General features: G+C 39.5%; 1 long non-coding RNA gene across 1 annotated transcript in view; it reads right to left on the reverse strand.

Annotated features, from left to right (window-relative positions):
• The window catches only part of LOC129145188 (uncharacterized), a 34,101-nt gene extending 14,312 nt beyond the window's left edge, over positions 1 to 19,789 (reverse strand). Inside the window, exons 1-2 of the long non-coding RNA XR_008550381.1 lie at positions 19,698 to 19,789; positions 19,023 to 19,176 (exon numbers count right to left, since the gene is read on the reverse strand). This is a non-coding gene — a long non-coding RNA (uncharacterized LOC129145188). The remainder of the gene's footprint in view (positions 1 to 19,022; positions 19,177 to 19,697) is intronic.
• Positions 19,790 to 24,993: the final 5,204 nt, after the last annotated feature.

Here is a 24,993-nt window from a genome sequence, read left to right on the forward strand (position 1 = left end):
CTACCAAAGAGAAATCATAATGTATGTGCACACAGTCTTCTGCATGAACATTCATATCATCAAACACTAGAAACAAATCAAATGTTCATCAGTTGATGAGTGGATAAATAAAAAGTGGTATATCTGTGGAATGGAATACTACTCAGCAATGAAAAGGAACAAACTACTGATAAATGTAATAGATGAACCTCAAAAACTTCAAAATGACATAAATGACTACGTATTGTATGATTTTCTTTACACAAAAATGTTAAGTAACAGTAAAACAATGGAGAAAGAAAGCAAATCATCAGGCGTCTTCAAATGGGCATGAAGAAATTTGGGGGAAGTGATGGAGTTGCTTAAAAAATGGATTGTGGGCCTCCCCTGGTGGCGCAGTGGTTGAGTGCTGGGCTGTGAAGCTGCCTGCAGCCTCTGCAGTGCTGGTTCGATCCCCGGCCACCAGCGAGGGTCCCACATGGCACGCAGACCTCTCCTGCCACACCCGCTGCTCCCCTCAGCAGTGTATTTCGTCAGTCTGTCTGTTCTGTTCCTTGCTCTGGTGAATTCTCTCACCCTCCTGTGCTTCTGACTGTACCCTGGTTCTTGTATAAATAAATAAATAAATCTTTTAAAAAAAAAAAAACCTACAATACAAAACATAATAACTTTAAAAAAAATGGATTGTGATGATGGCTACATATAGTATTTACTAAAATGATCAAGCTCTAACACTTATGATTATGAAATCTTATCATTTATAAGTTATACCTGAATAGATCTGGAAAGCTGAAAGTCCATGCCTAGAAATCCCAGGAGAAATTACTATATGACTATTTCTAAAAGTGACAATTGGCTGATAATTAAGTGAGTGGGTACTGTAGTGAGTTCCCCCATCCCTACAGATACACCAACATGGAATAGTCAACTAGATGGCAAAAATATTATCAAAACAGTGATTCAACATAGAAAAAGTAGTTGGACTAACAGATTTTTCAGGTCTCATACAACTTTTATATTATACAATATTTAAGTCTAAAAATCAGTAGAAAATAAATACACTGCTATAGTCATGATCCTTTTCCCTTAGAGAGAGCATAAGACAAGCATAGAAACTGCTATTTGTGACAAATTTTCAGCACTCCCCACATAATCCATAATGCCCCAGTGTCCAGCTTCCTTTCCTACTCCATGAACCTTCACTTGGGGTTAAATCCTTCCTCTTTCTAAGCAAACGAGAGGTGTCCAGGAAGCCCAGCCAACTGTCATTCCAAGAGGAAAACTGGTCCCAAAGAATATCGGGTGAGCACAGGGGTGACTGAATTTAGCATTTTAACTACTTCTGAAGCAATATTAAGGCAGGGAAAAGTGGGACCTGAATTGGCAGTTCTAACAAGGTTTCAGAGAAGGAAAGATACAGACATATGAAAGCTCACAGCCTTGTCTTCAAGTGGGAAAAGCGACAAATCCAACAGGCTCTGACTGCCAGGAGATGGTGCTGCAATAGTCTCGTGTGCTTTCTGATTAAAAATTCAGCTGCATAACCTTCCACGAACTGTTTATCTTTATGTACTTATTTAACTAGCATTCAAACTGATAAGACTCCTATTTCTGGGCCTTCTTTTTGTACTTTCATGTATGAATGATCCAGTGAAGCTCAGATACCACAAACTGCATGTTTTTGAATTTGCACAGAAACTGAAGGTTAGAATTCTAGTCTGTGTCCTCAGACATTCAATTGTTTTAGATCTTTGAACATGACTTCAAACCCTGCCAAAACACAACCCAAATACAGACTTGCTTCTCTCTGTACAAATATGTAAAAGAAATGGGTATGTCAACTTGCAATGGATACCAGCCTAATTGATGCTTTAACTACTCTCAGGGAACAAAAGCAGCCACTCCTAACTACATCCACTTTGTTCAAGGGCAAGAAGACATTCAGAAAAGTGAGGAGTAAATAAAGGCAGGTAGCACAAAGGAAATAAACCAAATGGCTAAAGGTAATTCTCTGCCTATTGTCATTAAGTGAAGAGCTGGAATCAAAGCCATTCTCCAGCCCCCCACCCTCTCACTGGGATCTATAACTCTTTGCCTGATAGCTAATCACTTCTTTGAGAATTATAAGACTCTGCTTTTCTTCACAGCACAGAGCTGGAAATACGCTCAATAAATATTTGCTCATATGACTCTACCGACACCCCTGTACAGGTATGGCAATCTGTGGCAGAGAAAGTGCACACTCTCAATGATGCTGCATAGTCCATCAGACCTCAAGAGTTGCGAGGTACTACCGTAACTACTCAGAACACTTTAAACTTTCAGCAAATGTGGTCTTGACTATATGTGTGTCAGGACCAAACTGCATCCCCCGCTGCTTCCTACTCGCTCAGGTGGAGGGTCACCAGATGTTAATAATCTTTCCAAGAGCTGAAAATCTAAAGTCCAGTACAGGCCCTATGATTCTCACTTAACTGCTCCACTTACCTCCTGTTCTCCCTATTTTTCCACACCCCTTCCAATCTCTGTCTCCTGAATGTTTGTTCTCCTGCTGGGCCACTCTGGAAATATTGTAATAGGTGTTATAACAGCTTTTTTCCATGATATTTCACCACAACAAAAAGACATATAGTCACCGAGAACAACACACACTGAACCTGATGGAATAGTATTGGCTGGCCACTGGCCCAACTCATCTCCTGAGTGGTCCCCTTACTCCATGAGAAAAGCCAGAACTATTGAGTTCAACACAAACATGATCAAAAGTAGTTGGGGTATCAAATGCCCAAAAATAGATGACTGGATCAAGAAGATGTGATACATATACACCATGGAATATTACTCAGCATTCAAAAAAGATAAACACATGCAATGTGCAGCAACATGGATGGCGCTGGAAGGGATCATGCTCAGCGAAATAAGCCAAAAAGAAAAAGAAAAATACTGGATGGTCTCACTCATAGCAGGAATCTAGAAAACTTAAATAAGGGACCAGGAAAAAGAATAACTATAAGAAAGAAAATATCAAATTCAACAAAAAACTATGAACCAGAGACACTCTATTGGGGTTGGGGGGCGGGGAAAGGAGGGCTTGGGGTCAAAATAAGGGGGTTGTAATTGTATGGGGATATAAAAATAAAATTTAAATTAAAAAAATAAATAAAAATAAGAAATGTACAGAATAATGTACCTAATGTGGTCATATTTATGTAAAAAATAATGGGCTCACTCTGTCATTAATAAAAATACATGTATTAAAAAAAAAAGTAGTAATGTTAGGGGGAAATGATGTCCTGAGCTAATCCCATACAGGCTTTGTGGACCCCACCCCGACTCCAGACTAAAGCCATCAAGACATTGGGAAAGACAAATCCCGTCACCACCAAAGGGAGGGTGGCTGGGACCTGAGGGTGGAGTTGGGCAGCCAGGTTGGATATAAAAACCAAACACGTGGGCCTTGGGGGTCTCGCTATCACTCGCCTCCTGGCTTCATGGCTCCTGGCTCACGGCCAGCTCTGAGAGCGCCATTTTGGGATTCCTGATCGGCAGATCGGGTAAGATTCATTTAAAACTTTGTCTCCCACTTTTCTCCCAGAGCTGTACATTTCCTCATTTCCCCTTCCCTTGTAAATAAACCTTTTATTAACCTTTCGCGTGTGCCTGCAGTAGAGCATTGATAAGTCCTTTTAAGCATGCAGGTGAGGACCCACAGTCAGGCACCCCGTTTTGTATCGGGGTTGCTCTACAACAGTTGGGGTATGATTAGGGACAACTGTTAGTTTCTTAGAATTCATGTTACAAGGTCAACATGACAATTGTGCAGTATTAAAAAGAGAAAATAATCTGAAGCATTTGCATATGAACACTACCCCCTTGTAATGTCCACTTTTGTATCCTGGAATACAAGACTTACAAGGTAGGTGATACCATATATTCCCAGTCCTCTTCCATCATCCTTAGCCTCCAATCAAAACCTGTCTTTCTGGGACCAGCTTGCTCAAGGAATTACTCTCTATTCATCTGAGAATGCAAAGGTATTTTTATGTGCAGGCTCTGCATAGGTTAATCTATCCCCTATCCTAGGCAATATGTGTGCATTTTCAGGAAAGTTCTCAAAAGTCTGTGCTTTCACTCAAAGGCATAATAATGGTCAGAATTTCAAACAATAGGGCAGGGGCCCCTCCCATCACCTCACCTGCAAGACAGCTGCCTTTTCCTCCTTTTCTAGTCAAAAGATCCTAATTATTTAAATGCTAACAAATTCACCAAAACAAGTCACCTTAGGTCATTTTCCCTCTGGGTATTTTAGTTACAGTCAGGATAGACCAATAGAATGTAAATCATTGAGTACTTATTGGATCCCTTCTTTGTGTTGACCCTGTGCTCTGTGCTAGTGGTATAAAAATGGATGAGGGTCAGGTCCCAGCCCTCAGAAATTAATATTTTGAACTAATTGCTTATCCAGTTCACCTTCAAACCCCATAAGTCTTTTTAAAGTTAGCTTTTTTTTAAGATTTATTTATTTATGCATACAAGAGCTGGGGTACAGGCCAGTGATGCAGGTGGTGAGAGGATTCACCAGAGACAGAGTGGGGAACAGAACAGGCAGACTGACTGAAACACACTGCTGAGGGGAGCAGCGGGGAGATAGGAGAGGTCTGCCACGCCATGTGGGTTGCTACAAGGGAATTGAATTCGTGTTGCAGAGGCTTCAGATTGCTTCATAGTGTGGTGCTTAACCCCTTGCGCCACCAGGGAGGCCCCGAAAGTTAGCATATTGCTTGGGTTCTTTTTTGAAAAGATTAAAATTGTACTTCATCACCAACATCAATTTGTTTTGATCTCCCTTATCCTAATCAAAGTTATAAACCCATCCACAATTTGAGAGATAAACTTAGTCCCAAGAAACTGTATGTGGCAAATTTTTTTTTTAAGATTTATTTATGATTGCAAGAACTGGGGTACAGGCCAGAGGTATGGGAGGTGAGAGGATCCACCAGAGACAGAGTGGGGAACAGAACAGGCAGATTGACCAAAGTACACTGCTGAGGGGAGCAGCGGGTGAGTCAGGAGAGGTCTGCTGTGCCTTGTGGGCAGCTCCCTGGCCAGGGATCAAACTCGCACTGCAGAGGCTATGGACAGCTTCATAGCGCTGCGTTCAACAGTTTGCACCACCAGGGAGGCCCTGTATGTGGCAAAATTTAATCCCAAAGTATAATGTCTAGCAAAGGCACAGCTGATGAAATGCTAATGATAATCTCTCTGTCCTGAGAGCTGCCCAAAAGATAAATTTCTATGCTACCCAAACTATATAAGTAGATTAAAAAGAAATTAATAGTTCTAAAACGGAGACATTTATGCTAAGCCCAAAAAGACTTACCTCCTAACCTCCCTCTGGTTCAACCTTCTCCAGGAATGTATCTTAACTGGTCAGTGTGCAATTCTCTGGTCAACACCAATCAAGTAACTTTTTCTAGTCCCCAAAAGAAAATGAGATAATCTTCCACAAGACCTTATTCAATTCTCCATGGGTAGGAGATCTATAACCTACAATAATTCCCTCTTTCCTCATTGTGTCCTGACTCTACCTAAAAAAAATCTTTCATTCTATGCAACTTTTCAGAGCACCTTTCTACTTGTGAGATGAGATGCTGTCTGATGCACAAATTTAATAAAGCCAGCTAGATCTCTACAATTAAAGCAGTTGGACTTTTGTTCACCACATCAATTTTTATAAGGTGTTGTTTTGATTCTGCTGACTTACTTCTTTTTAATAGTATCCAAAATATCTATGGGTCAGTCCCCATTGGCTATAGCCCAAAAAGTGTAGTTCTACTGAGACAATATGGACACTCTCCAGTATCAGCTACCTGCATCAGTCATGGGCCGGGGAAGGTTCTTTGTGTCAAAGTGTTTTCTTCCAGACCTCTTTACTGTAGTATTGTTAGCAGGCAGCCTGAGGAGCATCCGAGGATCCTCAAACCTGCACACTTTAAATGGGTTCTGCCATCCATTGCATAAACACAAAACATACTCTTATGTGTAAGACTGTTACAGGACAGGGAGAAGGGCACCCCAAAGCCCCCAAAACTGCCCACCCTAAAAAGGCTCTGCCATCCGCTGTATCAAAACAAACATACTCAGACCCTCAATGGAAAGGAACTTCAATACTATTGGTATGCAACAAAGAAAAGTCAAAAAATAAAGTTTCCAAATTAAGCACCCAAAGTCACACACCCCCTTGTGGGTAAATGCCCAGTCAAACCACTGAAGCCCCTAAGCCTGCCACAAGTCTAAGGTACCTCCTGCTGGGGACCCATAGAAATGGGGCAAGAGGGTCCAGACAAGTCTGGAAGGAAAAGAGCAAAATCAAAACCAAGACAAAAGCCGCCATTGTTAACCTCCCCACGGATCTCTCACCCACGTCTCTTTCAACCAGTCCAAGACCAAGTAGCCAGCATAGTTTCATCACGTCTCTCTGCTCCACGTGCCTCCTCCAGGTCTCCTTCTTGCTCCCCATCCTTCTTCAGTCTCCTCTCCAGCTTCTTCTCTAGCTTCTCCCTGCTCAGCTCCACCCTTGCTTCAATGGGGCAGGGAACCTGGAACCTCCCCTTTTCCTGGGGACCACCCTGTTACAAGACCATCAATAGAAAAGAACTTCAATAGAATTTAGTGGCATAATTGAGAGAAGAGAAAGGATATAGTTTCCCAATGAAACACCCAAGGTTTCCTATCTGCCTGTGAATAAATGCCAAAGGAGGCCACTGAGGCCAGAAAGCTTGCCACAAGTCTAAGGCAACTTCTGGTGGGGAATCATAGGAAAGGGGCAGAAGGTGCCAGGCAAGTCTGGAAGGAAAGGAGCAAAATCAAAATCAAAATCAAGATAAAGGCTGCCATTGTCAGACTCCCCACAGGTCTCTCACCCGTGTCTCCTTCAAACATGTTCTTCCACGTCTCCTAAGTTCCTGGTACAGGCCAAGGCCAAGAAGCAAGCCCAGCTTCTTCTTCACAGGTCGTTGCTCCACATGCCTCCCCCAGGTCTTCTCCTAGGTCATCTTTTCCCCTCAGCTCCTTCTCTTTCAAGTCCTTTTTAGCTGTCCTGGTTGCTCAGCTCCACCCCGCCTTAGGTGAGGCAGGGAAGCTGGAGCACCCCCTTTCTATGGGGTTTGCACTGTTACAGTAATATCTTTCCCTTTTCCTTTTACCCAGTGCTTAACTCTAACTTTCTTTCTCACAACCAGACATCATCCTGCCATTCTCTTTGGACCTCAGGACTGCTCTCACTTACCCTGCGCGAGTCTCCGAAGTCAGGCCTGGTGTCGCAGAACAGTGCCTGAGGGCGGCATCACTGCCTGACCCAGCTCTCCCCAAGCCAGGGAGTGGCAGAGCACTTGTCCTGTCTCAGTCAGTCAGCCCTCCCTACACACATCATGTTTACTGTGTCAAACCTCAGGGATCACTCTTTAGCACTGATATTAACATATATTACCAGCAACTTAGAACTTTTTTGAAAAATAAAATCTGAGCGAATACAATGTCCTAGATGCAGACAACAGAAATACAAAGACATACGGGGAGAGACATTTTTATATTACAGAGGTAACAAAGGCTGGCTGGAGCTGGCTTTGCTACAGCAGAGCAGTGGCATTCAACAAAACCTGTTTACTGAGTTCTAAGTGAACAGCCACCGCAGGCCACTGTCTGGCAGGAGTTCTTTACATTAGTCATTCCCAGCCTGTCATCTGCTTTGGTTTGGTTATATAGAGTAACCTGAAGAAGAAAATAAATAGGGGAATCATACTAATCTCAGAAAACCATTGCAGATAATTCTAATACTGTGCCATCCACATACCTCCCACACTTTATATAATGTAGCAATTTCAGATTTGCACTCATAGAAGAGATATTTGAAAAGAATAGCATTTGTGGTCGAGCGTTCATACTGTTAATGCCATAGCAGTTTTCCAGCAAAAAGAAGCCAAACAAAATACCAAACTTTTTAAGCTATAGCAATGCTATTAGTTTAACAGTCTCAGAAATGAATCAAGCACTGAGCTTATGTTATCACAAGTTAAGTTGCATGGGTCAGATGACTTCTAGGAAACTAAAATCACCAGTCAACATATTGTATAGAAAGAGAGTTCCAAGACAGAGACGTTGGTCCACTGCACAAATATCGACATATGCAAAGGAAATCAATGGTGAAAATATTTCAGAGATGGAACAAGGCAAAATGGATTATTAAAATTGAGATAAGAACCTTTCAAATTTTTTAATTAAGAGGTAGAAATCAGAAAAAAAAAAGGCAATAGAACTAGATCCCTTCAATGTTTTCAATAGGAATAAGGAAGGGGAATAAGAAAGGGGAGTAAGGCAGGAATGTGAGCACTTTCCTGATCCAGAGACAAAGGTTTCTCTGAGGAAGTAGAATTTCAAAAGATTTAAAATTAGTGTGGCAAGGCATTTGTTTAGGCTGTGCAGAGAAATATGTTCCACGTGTGTTCATTCAAAATCCATGTATTTACGCATTCAAAGCCTCTGGATATAGAGAGATACAGAGGTGAGACAGAATTATGATTTGAAGGTACACAAATGGAAATAGTCTCCAGTATTCCTGGCTGCACACTATTCAGTTACTACTCTAAAACGCATTCATTTACTGAATAAATATCATTTGAAAATGTACTCTGTTCAAGGCATGTGCTAATTATCATGGAAAATAAGAAATGAGTAAGATAAGAACCTGCTCTTAGGAAGCTTACTAAGAACAGCAATGATAATAGTAATTAATATATTCATTAATATTAATTATTGGAAGCCACAAAGAGGGACCTCACCAGAACTTAACCATGCTGGCCTCTTAATGTCAGACTTCTGGCTTCCAGAAATGTGAGAATAAATTTCTATTGTTTAAACCAAAAAAAAAAAAAATACAAGGAATATGAGTAAAAAGAACTAAGCACATCAAGAAGTTAATATGAAGTGTTATGAGAGTTCAGGGGAATTTCATATTTAATGAACTCAAATCCAACCCTCTCTGAGAATTACATCTCTCTCTTCAGAACTTATTTCTGCACTTTTTCACCTGGCACTTTTATGTTAGCAGACAGTAAAGTTTATCAATATATTACTTATCTCTATAAATACTAATAATCTCTATAAATATTATAAGATATTTAGGATTTTTCAGTAATTTCCTAACACTACCAACAAAATACTCCACATGGTGCATAGTAAGTTCTCAACCAATACTTACTAGAAAATATAATTTCTTAAATTTTTTTTAGTTTCTTAAATTTTTTCTAGTCTTTATTGCAAGTAACATTTTTCTGCCAACCTCGTGCTACATTGTGACTTCCTGGAGGACAATCAGGCTCTGCCTGATTGATCTTCAGATCCCCTCCAGCTCCAGACAGTCTGGCACATAGTCAGTGTTCAAGACTGAATGTTTAATGGGAAGCTTTCTTCTAAGTATCATAGTGACACCTTATGTAGGTACAGGAATTCACAGCTTATAAATGGCTTTAAAAACAAGAGCAAAAAACAAGAGCACTTTTAATCTTCTGAAAAGGACTGTGGGTTTGCCACTGAGGTGACCATTGCACAGATAATGGAATAAAACTCACAGGACCTGAGTCACCCAATAGCACAGAGACAGGGCTGGGACTCAGGGGTACAATAACTATCAACTGACAGTCAAATGACACTTTCTTCTTCAGTGTCATTCCATGGCAACAAGGCAACCTCAGACCACCAGTAAGCCCAACTAACTTTAGCTGTATCCAGTGGCTGATTTTTCTTGGTTTGGATTAAATGTCTGAGGTAAAATGAGCTTGCTCAAAGAAAGAAAATCAGGTCTATTTGAGTGATTCTTGAAAGGAAAGTCAATCTTGCTAAGTCTGAAGGGCCAACACCCAGTTTTTGTGTGACCTGGACCATGGAACAGGAGGTAATCCAGGAACTAGATTGCAATGAGTGTCAACACTGGTCTCAGTGGAACCTCAGAATGGTCAACAAATTGTCTGAACTAGGCTTCTCAGACACACACACTAATGGGCTCTCTAGGTCCCTAAAAGCCACCAGTGACTCCCCAAATGTGTGTGGTATAACAAATAAACTCTGGTGTTTTCACCCAAACTCAACACTCGGCCATTCTAGGCCTTCTTCAGTCATCAATAGACATAAGCTGCTTTTTAATGCGCTCCTTGTACTCGCCTTGTCTCCTGTCAGCAGCCAGAAGTTGGATTTTTTTTATCAGGAATAAGATTCAAAGAGCCTGCCCTGCAGCCATCCCATACTGCACTTCTTTGTCAGAATCCTAATGACGAACTCTAAATACATAAGAGACAGTCTCCAGCTGTAAAAGTGAAGAGCTTCCAGGGGCCTGTCAAGTTCCCTGACCCCAGACCTATTTTTATATTTTGATCTTGGGGACCGTGCCCCGTGACTTTCAGAACCCTCAAGTTATCCCCGGGGTTACAGAGCACTAGCTTAACCATCCCTAGCAAGACTTAAAACAGGGCAGCCAGGATCAAAGTGGCCAGCAAACTAGTGCATTAGCCACTGGACCAGCCCCGAGAGAAGCACATGAAGCTGCATTGTGGCCATGGTTCAGCGCTGCTCATGAAAACCTCAACACTCAAGGCATTTCGTTGCATACATCTGAATACCTTTTTAACTGTCACCTAACATGTGGATATAAAATGTAAGAATGGCAGCTTAATATTCTGATTGAAGTACAGAGAAAACAACACAATTTGATGTTTTTAAAACTGCCTAAAGTTCCAAAGTTCAGTGTTACTTGCTCTATGTTTCCCTCAGAATCATGTTAAATGGACTGTCCCCCGTTCAAACAGGGAGCATGGAGGAAAGTTTTGTTTTTTGTTGTTTTTGTTTTTTTTTTAAGAGAGAGAAAAAGAAAGAAAAGACCCTGAAGAGTCTGGATTAAGAATAACGTAACACAGAGAGGTTCTGTCAATGAACTGACACTTCATTTCTCCTGCCATTGTTTGCCTACCCAAAGAGCAGGAGACCAGCAACTGGGATGATCACATGAAGGCGGGAAAAACACAACTGTCAGCCTCCAAGGACAAAGCCTACTTTTAACAATACCATTCCTTAAATCCAGACATTAGAGCCAAAGGAATGAGAAAAAAGCAACTCACTCATGGATAGCTTTCTGAGGATACTGCAGAAGATTATGCTAATCTTCACTTCATTGTCCTCTGCAAAATGTTTTCATATCAAGCCTTTTATCTGGGGAAGAAGAGATGCCCAACCTCTCAACTCAGTAACAGCCAGCACTTTCTGTGTGGTTTCTGCGTAATTAACACCAGCACCAGACCTTTTCATTTGTGCTACTCAAGCTTAGGGCCTTTTGAGGGTGTCCACGGGGGAGCGGCCCTCACCCTTTGCCTGTGGCCCGGGAGCCACAGCTTATGCTTAGATCTGAGTGCCATCTGTTAATGGCAGAGGGAGCAAAACTTGAGCTAACTTTTCCTTGACTGCCAGAGAATGCAAGAGACCAAATCCATCAGCACGAGATGAGAAAATTATTACTAAAAAAAAAAGAAAGAAAGAAAACACAACTAACCCATGAATTCAGACCAACTGCCTCATTTTCCATATCAGATTTCTGCCTCATTATAAGTGGCTTTCATTCAGGACTTAAATGGCATGAAAGCACTAGCTTAGGTGGTAACTTGAATGGACCAAAGAGGCACTTTTTTTTTTTTTTTTTAAAGGATTGAGCTTCAACATCCACCTTTTTTTTTCCCCCCTTCAGAATTGTATCAGAGATGAGCCACATGCCAGTTCCTGGCTGCCCAGAGGCTACTAGCAGCCCCCATGGGAACACAAGATTTAAGGTTGAGTTTTCCTCTCTAATCGATTTCCCTGGCTCAGGTCAAACTCACATGAATATCATAAAGGCCTATCTTCATAATGATGACAGTCATGTGATGGTGTCAGAGGCTCTGGCACACAGTCCTTTTATATGTTGTGATGGCTGGTGTGAGAATGCAGTCTTTAGGAATTTCCCAACAACCTGTGTGATCAAAGATTAGCTGTTTATAAAAACACATTTTCCTTCTAATGGAAACCAGTAGGCTGGAGGGGAAGACTATTGCCACAATTCTCACATGTTCTTCAAAAATCCTGGATGAGACTTACAATTCAACTTTATCCAGAACCTGGTTTCTATGCTGCTTCCATCTAACTATATGATGGGAAGGACAAGAGGTGGGTGGGTGGATAGTCAGGTAAGACCGAATCCTTCACAGATATAACAAGGCCATGTGACATCATAGATTTCTAAACTAAGATAGCAAAACCTTTCCAGAAATCCCAAGTAGATGACTACTCCTGAATTATTTGCAGTTATTTTTTAGCCTAGTAAAGCCCAAACTCACAGGGGAGTATTTAAATTCTTTCAACATGTGGGTACCATAAAGTAATAAAAGAGGTCTTGGTAGATGAAGATTAGAAACCACAAAGCCAGAGGGTCTTTCAGCTATTTGACTGACAGTTTTGTATTCTCTGGTTGGGTGAGTGTCCTGGTCTAGATGGTCTATTCTGGTAGGAAACTCCAGGGTTGATACTCCATATATGTGGCATGTACTGTTGTTGGGTAATTCTGCTTTCTCAGTGGATTTTTGTGAAATTAATCCAAACAAATGAGTTAGCAGGGTTCCAATTAATTAGGAAAGGAGTTGTATGAACAATCACTATTTGTCTCTAAAACATTCTATCCTCTCTGAAGAGCTGAAAAATTGCCATTCACCCTAAATTCATCCTGTTCAAAGCAAGAGGCTGCTCTGGGACAGGATCTCTGCTGTGAGTGCACTGGGTAAATGTCTGTGCACCTCTCTGCAGTGATGGTTAATGTGGGAGTCGGGTTGAGGGGGGGTTGCTCTTCTGAAACCTCCAACAGTTTCTGATGTGACTACACAGGTTATACAAAATATTCTGTCTGTACAAAGAAGCCTTTTCCTGCTTTTTGTTTTTTATCACTACCTACAGCAATCAGCAACCACTATACAGTCACTCATCTTGCGAATTCCTATGAAAAGTTTTTGGAGGAAAAGTAAGTGAAAGCAGATCATAAAGAAAGGCCATAGAGAATATACATGATGAAGTCTCTCCCTTCAAAATGTTGAGGATTTTGGTAGATGGTATTTTGGATAATCATAAATTTACAAATTCAACATTTCTTCATAATTATAATTAGACAAGAATATTCCAATTTCTTTTAAGAATTCTTAGCCCTAAGTAAATTTCAAAAATTTTCTTTCTCTTGAGATTGTGGTGAAAGAGGAGGCCATGACAAAGGGCAAAATAAAAATCCTTTAATGTCCTATTTGTTCATTTTATGAGGAAAAATTTATAAATACAACTAAATAAATACCTTATCAGACTTTCTACAGTAACTAGCCTTGTTACTTGCCAGCTCTCTAAAGAAGAAACGCATTGACTGACATCTAAATTTATGAGGTTGAGCATATAAATCTTCATGTATAAGACAAGGGAGCCTGAAAAGTTAGGATTCTAACAGCTAAGTTAGGATTCTTAACAGCTAAAACAGCTAATGTTAAAGGCTTCCGGCTTCATCCAGCAACCACACAATTTTGTGGATTTAAACTATTTCAAGAAAGCTCAATCTTGGAAAAATTGCAGAGCTGTGAAAACACCATTTACTGACTATGGAGAGTTTGACTTAGTATAAGCTGTTTGGGCCACATGAAATGTGCAATGCACTGTTAGATCTTTACAAATTTCATGAAATCTTTTTCGGATATCCAAAAAATCCTGAACTGCTTGAATCTTTTGTATCCTAGCACTGGGGACTGACCCATAATCTCTTTCCCAGCCAGGATACCAAGTCTGGACCCAACCTTGTCACTGATTCCGGCAGCTGCTTCAATTCACCAGAGGGGATGGCAGCAATCCTACTTCTAAAAGAACACCACAAGGGCTTACGTTCCCGATGCCTTGAAGAGAGCCTGAAAGGAAGGTCAAAGGTGAAGAAAAGATAAAGTGCCAAACAAGGAGATCAGTAACATAGGGTCTTCTTGATGAAATCCTAATGCCTGATTCTTCAGGATGCAGGCATCATAATTGCATTTCCAAAAAAGCCTCAGTTCTGCGGGCATGTGTGTGCATGTGTGCCTGTGTTTGTGGATTTTGTGTCTCTGTGTGTGTGTGTGTGTGTGTGTGTGCGCGCGCACAGTGTGGGCTTGGTTTGGCTTTGTTTTTAGGTCAGATCACTGTGCATCTAAGAGCCTTATTCAGTTGTCCTTGTCCTGAGTACTTTGTCTTACACAGGCTGCATTACTCTTGTAAACAGAGGCAGCATCAAAGTGAGAGCAGAGAGAGTCCCATCAGTGGATTAAGGCCTTCTGCATGATAAAGTAGCTACCTAGGGGGGGATAAACTTAATATGTGAAAGAATGTTATTGAGAGGAATAAAGTACCAAAACTCTGTCATTCTCTTCGTAATGTCCTAATCTAATGCCTGACACTGGGGCCTTAGGCCAGGGTTAGTGTTAATCAATGAAATACCCCTCTGTGTTCCCTGTCCTTATCGCTATTTAAAACTAGCCTAAACTCAATTATTGTCCCTTAGAGACCAAGATGGGATATTAAGTTGATTGAAAGGAATTGTGTCCCACAAAGAAATCCCAATGTTAAAATGCAGAGATGTCAACATCACTAACTAAATTTCAGCTAAACAGAGATTAAATGTTAGTTCCTAGAACATGAAAAACTTGTATAGATTAAATCTAGCTAAAAATCCTTATTTGAAAACAGTTAAATTGTGGTAAACAGACTAATCAATCCAGAGCAGACTGGGTTTCTTAGAATAAAATAGATTGTTTACATCTCCCAGAATATAATTAACACAATAAATATACAAGGGTGATATTAAGGATGAACAAGGACTCAGATCTTAGGTCAGAGGAGAATAAGACATCAATATTTTCAAATTCATAATAATTGCTAGAACCATGAAGAATATTGGAGGGATATATAATTTATCTCTTGAAAGGTATAAATTTATCCCTTGAAGGCATCCCAACCTGCCTTACTCATAATTAAATTAAAAGACTTTTTTTTTTCCAGGGACAAGGAGAGGGCAGGAAGGAAGCACAATCCTACTGTTCAAAGATGCCTATAATTTCCTTAATACTTGAGTACAAAATGACGTTTTCCCTTTATTATTCTTCACTGCTTTGCTCTGCACCTATGTTTAATATATATTGCTTTTAGAAGAGAGCAAATTCTCTAAAACCAGGTTTTATGGCATGCACATATTTTACATGATCCTTAGAGAAATAAACAAAAAAACAGCCCTTTAAATAGGTGAGAAATTAGTCTAAAGCTGAGTGAATATGCTGTCATCATACTTCGTAAGCCTACCTATATGTTTAAAGGCAGATAGATTTGTATGATACCATTTCATAAGTTAGTAATAAAATTATAATTAAGAAGCTTATCTACTAATTACTGGTACCAAAGAATTCTCATTCCCTACTGAATACCAATTAATGCCAACTGCTAATATCAGTTTAAAAAGGCATATAATTATAGCACAAGAACAGTCTGGCAAGTCAATGGAACAGAATAGATGACTCAGAAATAAATCATAGGAATATATGGTATATGATGGAGGAGAAATCCTAAGTTAGTAGAAGAGAGAATTCTGACTCAATATTCACTAGGTAAAGAAGCCAGTTTAGTCATTACCTTGTGTACATACCCACAAAAATTCCAAGAAATAAAAAACTTGGTTGTTTTAAAAAATGTATCAATGGCAAGAAGAAATAGCATCAAAAATTAAAGTTTTAGAGAGAACATTTTTAGCTTAAAACAGTGAAATACTAAAAACCATCTGATTTAACTACATATAAATTTGTGATCGTTCAAAACAATTGAAATTGAAATATAAGCAACAAAGCAGGTAAATATTTACAGCAAATAGTATATAAAAATGACTAGCATCTCACTCATTGGCATGAAAGAATTATGATCTCCCATAGAACACAAAACTGAAATCATTTGTCAAGTGTCGAATCACAATGTTTTACTTAGAATTCTCTCTAGTCAAGGTCAGAACAATGAATGTCAGCACTGTGGCAGAGATAGAGCAATTTTTTGAAGCCTGGTTTTCGTGTCACCTCAGACTGCCTTTCTCAAACAATGGTTCCCAAAGGTGGGTGAAAAGTAGTCAATACATCTATTTTTTCAACAGATCACAAGCATTTATCTCCATTTATTCATTTTCACTTTGGTTGATGCTAGGTAGTGTCTGATTCCTTAGTGAAACAACCAGCAGTTGACTGATAGGATAACTTTCTGCACTATTTGAAAGGGAGATGAAGAAAGAAGAGTTAAAATGAACTGGGAAATTTCACCTAACAGCTTTTACCCATAACGTTTTAGGAAATTCAGCCAAATATCTTCAACTCCCTGCTTCAAATAAAATTCCTCATTTTTATCCACTCAAGTAGTCAAGCACTTAGAAAACAAAGAGAAAAATAGATAGGAAACACAGACCAATGATGAAGTGAATATACAAAACATCAACCATCTTAGAATTCTACAGAACAATACACAGTAGCATGATTCTATTTACATATAATACAGAAATGACTTGTAAAACCCATTTATTTAAACACAGCAGATATGAGGGTATAGTACCATGTGTCAGAGCCAAAGAGGGAAACAGTTTTGAAGTCAAGAGCACCTGCAATAGCCTCTAAATGTCAGACTGGAAAAAAAAATGAAAGTAAAAGATTGCTATCTTTCAGGGACTGAAGTGGGAGCTGAAGTGCTCTTCCTCAATTAGGCAAAGTGTGGTGCAGCTGATTAACCTGAATGTTACCTAGGTAACCCCAGAATTACACTGTAAATGAAATATGTTCAATGATAGGTACCTTTAATCAGACAAGAGCCACATGAACGTTTTGAGCAAGAGAACCATAAATCTTGGGTTTCTAGCACTTTAATCATTCATGAAATCACAGTCTTTTTTTGATGAGAGGCAAGCATGCTCACTTGTTATTAAATAAGCAGGAACAGAATATATGCTTTAGGGTGAGTAGGAAACATCTGAGGCTCGACCCCACACTTGATTGTAACACACTGCTATGGACAGAAACTACAAAAATGTTATGATTTTTCATGGGGCCTATTTTTTAAAAGGCGATGCTGCTATAAATCAATCAAATATTTATGTATTACTTTTCTTCTTAAAACCCTCCATACAAAGGAGTATCACTGGTAATATGTCAAAGAATATAATGTCAAAGAATTGTAAAATGTCAAAGAATTTCCATACAACAAAGTACAAATTCTGTGGTGTGAGTGTGCTGCAATTTTTGCCCTATAACAGAATTGGGATCATATATAAAGAACATTCAAATTCTGGGCCCCATTCTTTTCTCACGCTTCTATTGAATTCTGAACATCTTTCTAGGCCTTCCAGACTATGGGGAGCACTGATAACCATTTGAAAAGTAAATGAAGCACTTTAGGTGTTCAAAATTGCCTCCGGGACATTCTTGTGACCATCATCTTGAACTGTCAACTAAAGAGTAAAGTCCTAAGGCCATAGTTAGAACCTTAAAGACACATTTTAAAATTAATGGTGAGCCTTTTAAAATCTGTGATCGGGGAGGGGGAAAGGTCGGCCATTCGACCCTCTTTGTGGTTCTGCCTTTGCCAAGACACCCTCCTTCCAGAGATCTCACTACCTTTAGTTCTGTTTTTAGAGAAAGAAGCAGGCATCTATTCAGACAGAGATTTACCCCAATTCCCTTCTCTCTTTACGAGGTTTATCTTACCCATTTAACCCTTAACCGTGTATTTCCCTAATGCAGTATTTCTCAAAGTGTATTCTGAGAATTCTCTGTGAAACATTTATAGGAGAGAGTTCAGGGCCAACAGAAATAGGCTAAGCAAAGTTTGACATGTTCCTTATTAAGGACTTCCGTGAATCTTTCATGCTAATATTTTTTGGCCTCCTGTCAAACACTGAATATCCAGTGGGGACTAAACCAGACATGAATACTGCCACCAAGGAGAACATTCCAGACAGCCCATTCCAATATGTACATTAAAATGTCAACCTGCATTTTATTTGGCACTTGGTTTTCTAAGACTTTGGGTCATACTTTACACAATAGACCTGACATGTGATGGATATCGATATCCCCAATTACCCCCATTAATGCACTTGAGTTTTTGACCTGATTAATGGTATCACCTTCTGGTACTGGTATCACCTTGAACTGGTATCACAGTTCAAGCTTGAAAGCTGGCAATACTCTTCCACCTCCCTCTCACCCTCAAGACCAGCTGCTCTCAAAACCTCACAGTCTTTGTTCCTATTTTGCACTTTTGATTCTTCACACCTGGACCAATGATATAACCTCTTAGCAGAGTCTCAAGCTCCTGTCCCCCAAAACACAGAGAGAGAGAGAGAGAGAGAGAGAGAGACCGAGAGAGACAGAGAGACAGAGAGAGAGAGAGACAGAGAGAGGGAGTCTGCTCTCATACCCAGCATCTAAAGCAGCCTACATACCACTCCCACAGCGTTCCTAGTCAGTCACTAGATTCAGGATGAGACCTCTACAACTTGACTCCAAAAATTAGTGTTTCCAATCTTACCTCACAAGATTCCTCTCCTGGCTTTTACTCCTTAAGTCCAAGCAACTTCAACTGCTTAAGAACTGCAAAGTTAGCAGGGAGAACCTTTGCCCCATACCTGCCAAATAAAATCCCATCTATTTTTCCAGCTTAATACCACAACCTGACATCTCTCCTGACCCTCACATTCAGAATCCCCTCTCCTGCTTGTGCTACTGTAGCACTTTACTTGTATTTTTACTTATATTTCTAGCCTAGCACTTATCACAGTCAACTCTGCTTTTTATGTATTTGTCAGTCTCACCTCCTATCTAGTGAGATGCTGAAAAACAGAGATTGTATCTTTTTATATCACCATAGCATCTGGTACCAGACACACAGTAGGCACTTGTTACCTGTTGAACTGGCTGGAAATAAAGTGAAGCAAAAAGACTTTGACTCAAAATTGGATCCATAACAGGTTTGCAGGCAGTCGTGATTATCATGAAAACAGCTTCTCCAAGGCTGACCAGAGATGCCCAAGCAGACATATACAGAAAAATTCAAGTACTATAGAGGGAATAAAGAGAAATTTCAGGTGCACTTAAAAAAACAGCAGCATTCCTTAAAGAGTTAATGTACCAGTTTCAGTTAGGGTAGATGTCTTTATTGCCCGCGTACTCTTTAGAAAACATTAGGGAAAGGAATAGAAGTAATGTTTCAGGGGCCAATTAAAACAATCTGTTTTCGACCACTTATACTTGCAATGATGCACTTCATACTGAGTCCTTGTTTCTCTCCATGATAATCACCAATGAATGGAGATTATCTACACAGTACTTCTCTTAGGAATGATTTTGCACATACATTGGGCTAGAGATTGTCAATATCTTCTTACATCCAAACTTCCCATTTTAAGGAAAATTAATTTTAAGGAAAATTAAGAAACATCTCGCCTGTGGTCTTAGCTAGGCCCAATTAGGGAATACATTTTCCAGCATTCCATTAAAGTAAGTGTGGGCTTGAGGTTCGTTAGAACCAGTAAGATTTAAACAATAGTGGTTTGTGCAACTTTCAAGCCATGTACTTACAAGGAACTGCTAACCCTGCAAGTCCTCTTTCCCACTCCTGTGAGGTAAGATGCTGCTATGACGGAGGTGAATCTGCTTAGGGATGAAGTCAACACCCTAGAGGATGGTAGCACAGCAAAATGGAAAGAATCTGGGTATCTACTGTCTCATGGAACAAAACTGTTCTATTTCAAATAAGAGTAAAATGAGTTTACTATTTTTTCAAGCATTCATTGTTTTACTTTCTGATAAAGCAACCTAACCAAAATGTGACCTAACAAATGTTCATGATACCTAAAGGACTCTAGGCCCTGAAGTGACTTCTCATACCATCATGAACGTACAGGTGTAGGACTACAACCCAGGTTGTCCAGTTTTTCCAGAAACAAGGGAACTAAGCCCAAGAGAAAGGAACACAGAACAGGTGTATTTTGAGGCTAGCAGGGACAAAAAAGTCAAATGATGTGATCCTATTATATGATCCTCTATGTGATTCTAGTAAATAGATGTGGAAGAAAATAAATCAGCAACAAGAACAGGAAAGTTGGCAAGGGGACCTCCTCCAGAGCTTAGCAAACAGATAACCATGCAATTGTTCTCTACGCTGAGAACTCCTTGAGGGAAGCCATATTTGATATTTTTTTCCTAAATCTTCTGGTGCATAACAGGCAAATTCTAAATGTTAACTGACAAGTAACAAAATGTCAAGTAGTAGTAAAAGAATAATCAACTGATCATAGTTGATCAATTTTCTATTTCAATATCTAATTTTCTGTCAATCTACATTCATCACAATTATCCCAACAGGAACTTGAAAAAAAACTATAAAATAATTTTGAATTTGCTATGCACCTTGGTAGCAATGAAATCCTCAAGTGTCCACCTGCCAGAGTGATATCAGGAAGCAACAGGGAGCAGTCAGAAGGGAAGGTCACAGATGCCAAAATTAGGAGGCAGTTTACACTCTTCCAGATGAAGAACTGTTAAAGCAGTGATGGATCGCAGCACAATGAGAACCTCTAACTAGGTTTGCTCGACATGGCATCAAGTCAGTAACATCAACTGCATTCAGCAGAGTAAAAAAAAAAGTGTCTGTATGCTGAGATGTCAGCTTGTAAAAGTGTCAGTCTCTAAAATAAATAAAGTAGCAAATGGAAAACATATAAATAACTATACTTGATGCCAGCAACACTGAGTAAGAAAAAAAGCCATTTTAAAGGAATTTTCCTTGTTAACCACACAGTGAGTTGGGCTGAACTGGAGGATTTTCTAGATTAGCAAAAGAAGTTTTACCAGTTTTATATAAAACTGAGGGTCTGATGGGAAGAAAGTTGATGAAGAGCCAATATCTGGGTTCTAACCTCTGTTGATATGACACACCCTGCATCTCAGGAATTTTTTTTAAAGATTTATTTATTTATGCATACAAAAACTGGGGAACAGGCCAGAGGTGTGGGGGTGAGAGGATTCACCAGACAGAATGGGGAGCAGAACAGAAAGACTGACTGAAATACACTGCTGAGGGGAGCAGCGGGCGAGACAGGAGAGGTCTGCTGCGCCATGTGGGTAGCTCCCTGGCCAGCCAGGGATCAAACTCGTGCTGCAAAGGCTGCGGATTGCTTCATAGTGCAGTGCTTAATCCCTTGCACCACCAGGAGGCCCAACATCTCAGGAATTTTTACCTAATTTTTAATTTAGTCAGAGAATTTTGCTGAACCTCACCTGTTCACCTAGTTTGAAAACCTGGTAATGACACCACAATCTTAGCTCAAATTCTGAGGGTAAGGCAAAATGTTACCCAGAGAATAAAATGCATGCATGACTGCAGGGAAGCCAGCAGGGGCCAATTCCCATAAACACACCCAGGCTTCTGTGCAATGGTGCTTAAAAAGCTTTAACATGACTCAAAACCTTAAATTCTACAACATAAAGTGCAAATGTTCCTGAAAAGAACATTGCACAGACCTGAGATGGCAAGATGCAGCACATGAGACCATCAGATTGAAGGTTGAGAGATCCAAGTTCAAATCCTACTTTGAATCAAATCCTTTACAAAGTGTGCAGAACAAGAGTGGGAAGAGCACAGGGGACTATGGTGATGGTACATGGGTGAATTGATGGTGGGAATTCCACGGGGACTATACCCGAGATGATAAAGCATACATTGTATAAAAATGAAGAATGATGTAAAAAGTACATAAAATAATAAAAAAGATATATTTGAATGAAAATATAAATAAACAAAACAAGTTAAAAATTGATCCATGAAATAAATTTTAAAAAATTTAAAAAGAAAATTAAAAGGTGAAAGAAATAGGAGAAAAAAACACCAAAGTGTGCAACTTCAATAAGTCCTAGTTTCCTTATTTGTAAATTGGGATGACGGAGTAAGAACTAGAATATGTATAGCTTACCTAAGAGATGTGAAAGGTAGAGAAATATTTATGGCACAAATAAAAGTTTTTTCCAAGCATGGGAATGGGAAGGACCTTGATACTCAAAACAGAAACATTCGTCTGAAGTTAGGTAAGCAGATAAATAAATTTATATTTCTTGCAGAATTAGATCAACTTTATTTCCTCATCTGTGCTCCCAAATTTGGGGTCTTGCTTCCAAACACTGGGGCTTTTGGGGAACCTGCAGTCAATGGAAGATTTCATCAACTTTTAGTTGTGTGTCGAGTTTGGGTTGCAAGTCTTGCCCGTAGCTTCATCCAGCTGAAAGTTTAGCTCTGAAGTACTTTCAAAACCCTTGTGGTTATATGTTTTGAAAAGATGAGAACAGGGGATCAAAAATGAGAATCTCCTATCTCCACTCCCTCACTGTCCTTAAGGAATCACAAGTTCCCTGAGTGCCCACATTACATAAGACTTACTGAAATGCCCACTTTATGCTATTAATTCATAAAGATGAATTAAATCTTGAATCTCACCTGCATCTGAAACATTTAGGATTAAATCAGTTATGTGGCTATTTCTAAAAGGCACATCCATATTTATACTCTATTTCAAAACACGCCCTTCTACAAAATTATCACCTTAGTGATCTGATTCAATTTTGTCAAATGGCTTCAATTGTTGAGTGTTCCCTTCATGATCCTTTAATTATGACCTCATTCTCTTCATTGAGTCTTCTGCTGAACTACTAATCCAAACAACTATAATTAGAAAATTTTCTAGGTTGGAGAGTTGAGTTAGTTACAAGGTCACCTGCTGCATCTAAAGCAATTACTGAGTGGTAAATAATTCGATTGACTCAGGCCAACAGATTCCTCAATAACATTCCTAATTTTCTAATAAAATTATTGTCTTCTTTCCTACACATATAGATTTTCTGTCATGCAAAGGTTTCTCTACCACTATTGCCTCTATCTTCCTATTACTAAGCAATTCTCTATAGGTAACAAGAGTCCAATGTATTATGCATGTTCTATTGCTCTAATAAATAAAAGGATTAGCTTGTTTACAGCTGCCAGTGTGGTCTGTTAATTTGGCATTTCATCTGGCTATGTCTGACTACAGAGATTAAAATGAAGTCTGCCTTCATTTTTCTGGAAATGAAGGCTAATCTCTCAACTATCCAAATTTGGTACTTGAAAAAAAATGTTAATATAAATCTATTTTTCCTCCCAACCCATTCAGCATCCTTGCTGGGATTTTTCATGACTGAATACCTTGGTTAGTTACACGATTGTCTATCGTTATGACTCTCATTTCAACCTGCACGCAAATCTTTTACTAAGGAAAAAAAAAAAATCGGGCCTCCCTAGTGGCATAAGGGGTTAAGCACAGCACTGTGAAGCTGTCCGCAGCCTCTGCAGCATGATTTCAATCCCTGGCAGGCCAGGGAGATACCCCCATGGCACCGCAGACCTCTCCTGTCTTGCCCACTGCTCCCTTCAGCAGTGTATTTCAATCAGTCTGCCTGTTCTGCTCCCCACTCTGCCTCTGGTGAATACTCTCACCCCCCACACTGGCAACTATGGCCTATACTCCAGTTCTTGTATGCATAAATAAATCTTAAAAAAAAAAAAAAAAAAAATCAAAATTGAGTCCCTATAATTTCAGAAATGAAGTCTTGGGCATAATAATATTAACAAGCTCCTTTTTCTGGGTCTTCTAGAAAGCAGAAATTGCTTAAGATATCTTCAAATTATGCTTTGGGAAACCTGATAATATTATGACACTCAGTCTTAAAACCTCCAGAAAACTACTTGCTATGTCTAATTCAAATATAAACTTCATTCTTATATATAATGGCAATTATTCAAATATGTTGTTCTTCCTTTGTTTCTTCGTCTGTTGTAAGTTCTTTTTCAACCCCTTCAGAGTTTTCAAGTACCTTTTTTTCTTCATACAATGCCATCTTAACACTTCTTTCATAAGATCTTTCCAGGACTACTTGAGCACACTCAAAATATGACAAGAGAACAAGCTGCTACCTGTAATAAAAATGAATGACCTTTCAAGTCCCTTTCAACTAAGAATCTATAAATCTTTTATTCCATTTATGTGCTAGATCTTGAACTAGGGCTGTAGCCAGGGAGAACAGAAAAAAAAAAAAAAAAGGGTCAACCAATTTTGTTTAAATTTATCAATGGAAAACTAAAAACAACTCCCAATGAGACACTTACAACACAGAAAATTACTACCACACTGCCTTCATGTCTCATGTATCTATAGGATTTTTTGATAGATGGGTCACCAGAAAAAGGGCCCACATTTGTATGGCTTGGAACTACTGTGCATTTGGCATGAATCTTGCAAAACTTGGTTTCCTAAAATGTTTAAGGGAAAAAGTAGAAAATAAATCTTACATATTTTCCACAAGCTTCCTAATATTTTGAGCACTGCAAATCTGGTTAAGGGAGATACAATGCAAGGATAGGTACTGAACAGCTGTCCACATCTGGCATAAGCTAACAGATAATAATTTGTTGATTTCATTGCGTGACAGAGATAAGGCCAGATATCACTTCATTTATCCTCAGAACAGTCCTGGTAGATGCATACTGGTTTTATCCTCATTTAAAAGTGAGGAAACTGAGACTTGGAGAAGTTACGCGATACAGCATATGCCCAGCGGTAACAGATGTGGAGCCTGGACACATAGTGAATCAGAACCCAAGTTCCTAAGCACACCTTATAACTGAATAACTCTCAACTTTAAAATTATCATCCAAAGTAGTTATTAGGATTCCATCCTAGTTGTGAGGCAGTGTTAATCACACTAACAGGCCTCCAACTTTGCAGCTTAGAGCAGAACCCGGTGAATAAGTTTGAGTGTGATGTGAGGATACCTCCCTCCTGGAATTGCC

This window comes from Talpa occidentalis, unplaced genomic scaffold, assembly GCF_014898055.3.
Source record: "Talpa occidentalis isolate TD23 unplaced genomic scaffold, MPIMG_talOcc4v2.1 talOcc4.9, whole genome shotgun sequence".
NCBI lineage: Eukaryota > Metazoa > Chordata > Mammalia > Eulipotyphla > Talpidae > Talpa > Talpa occidentalis.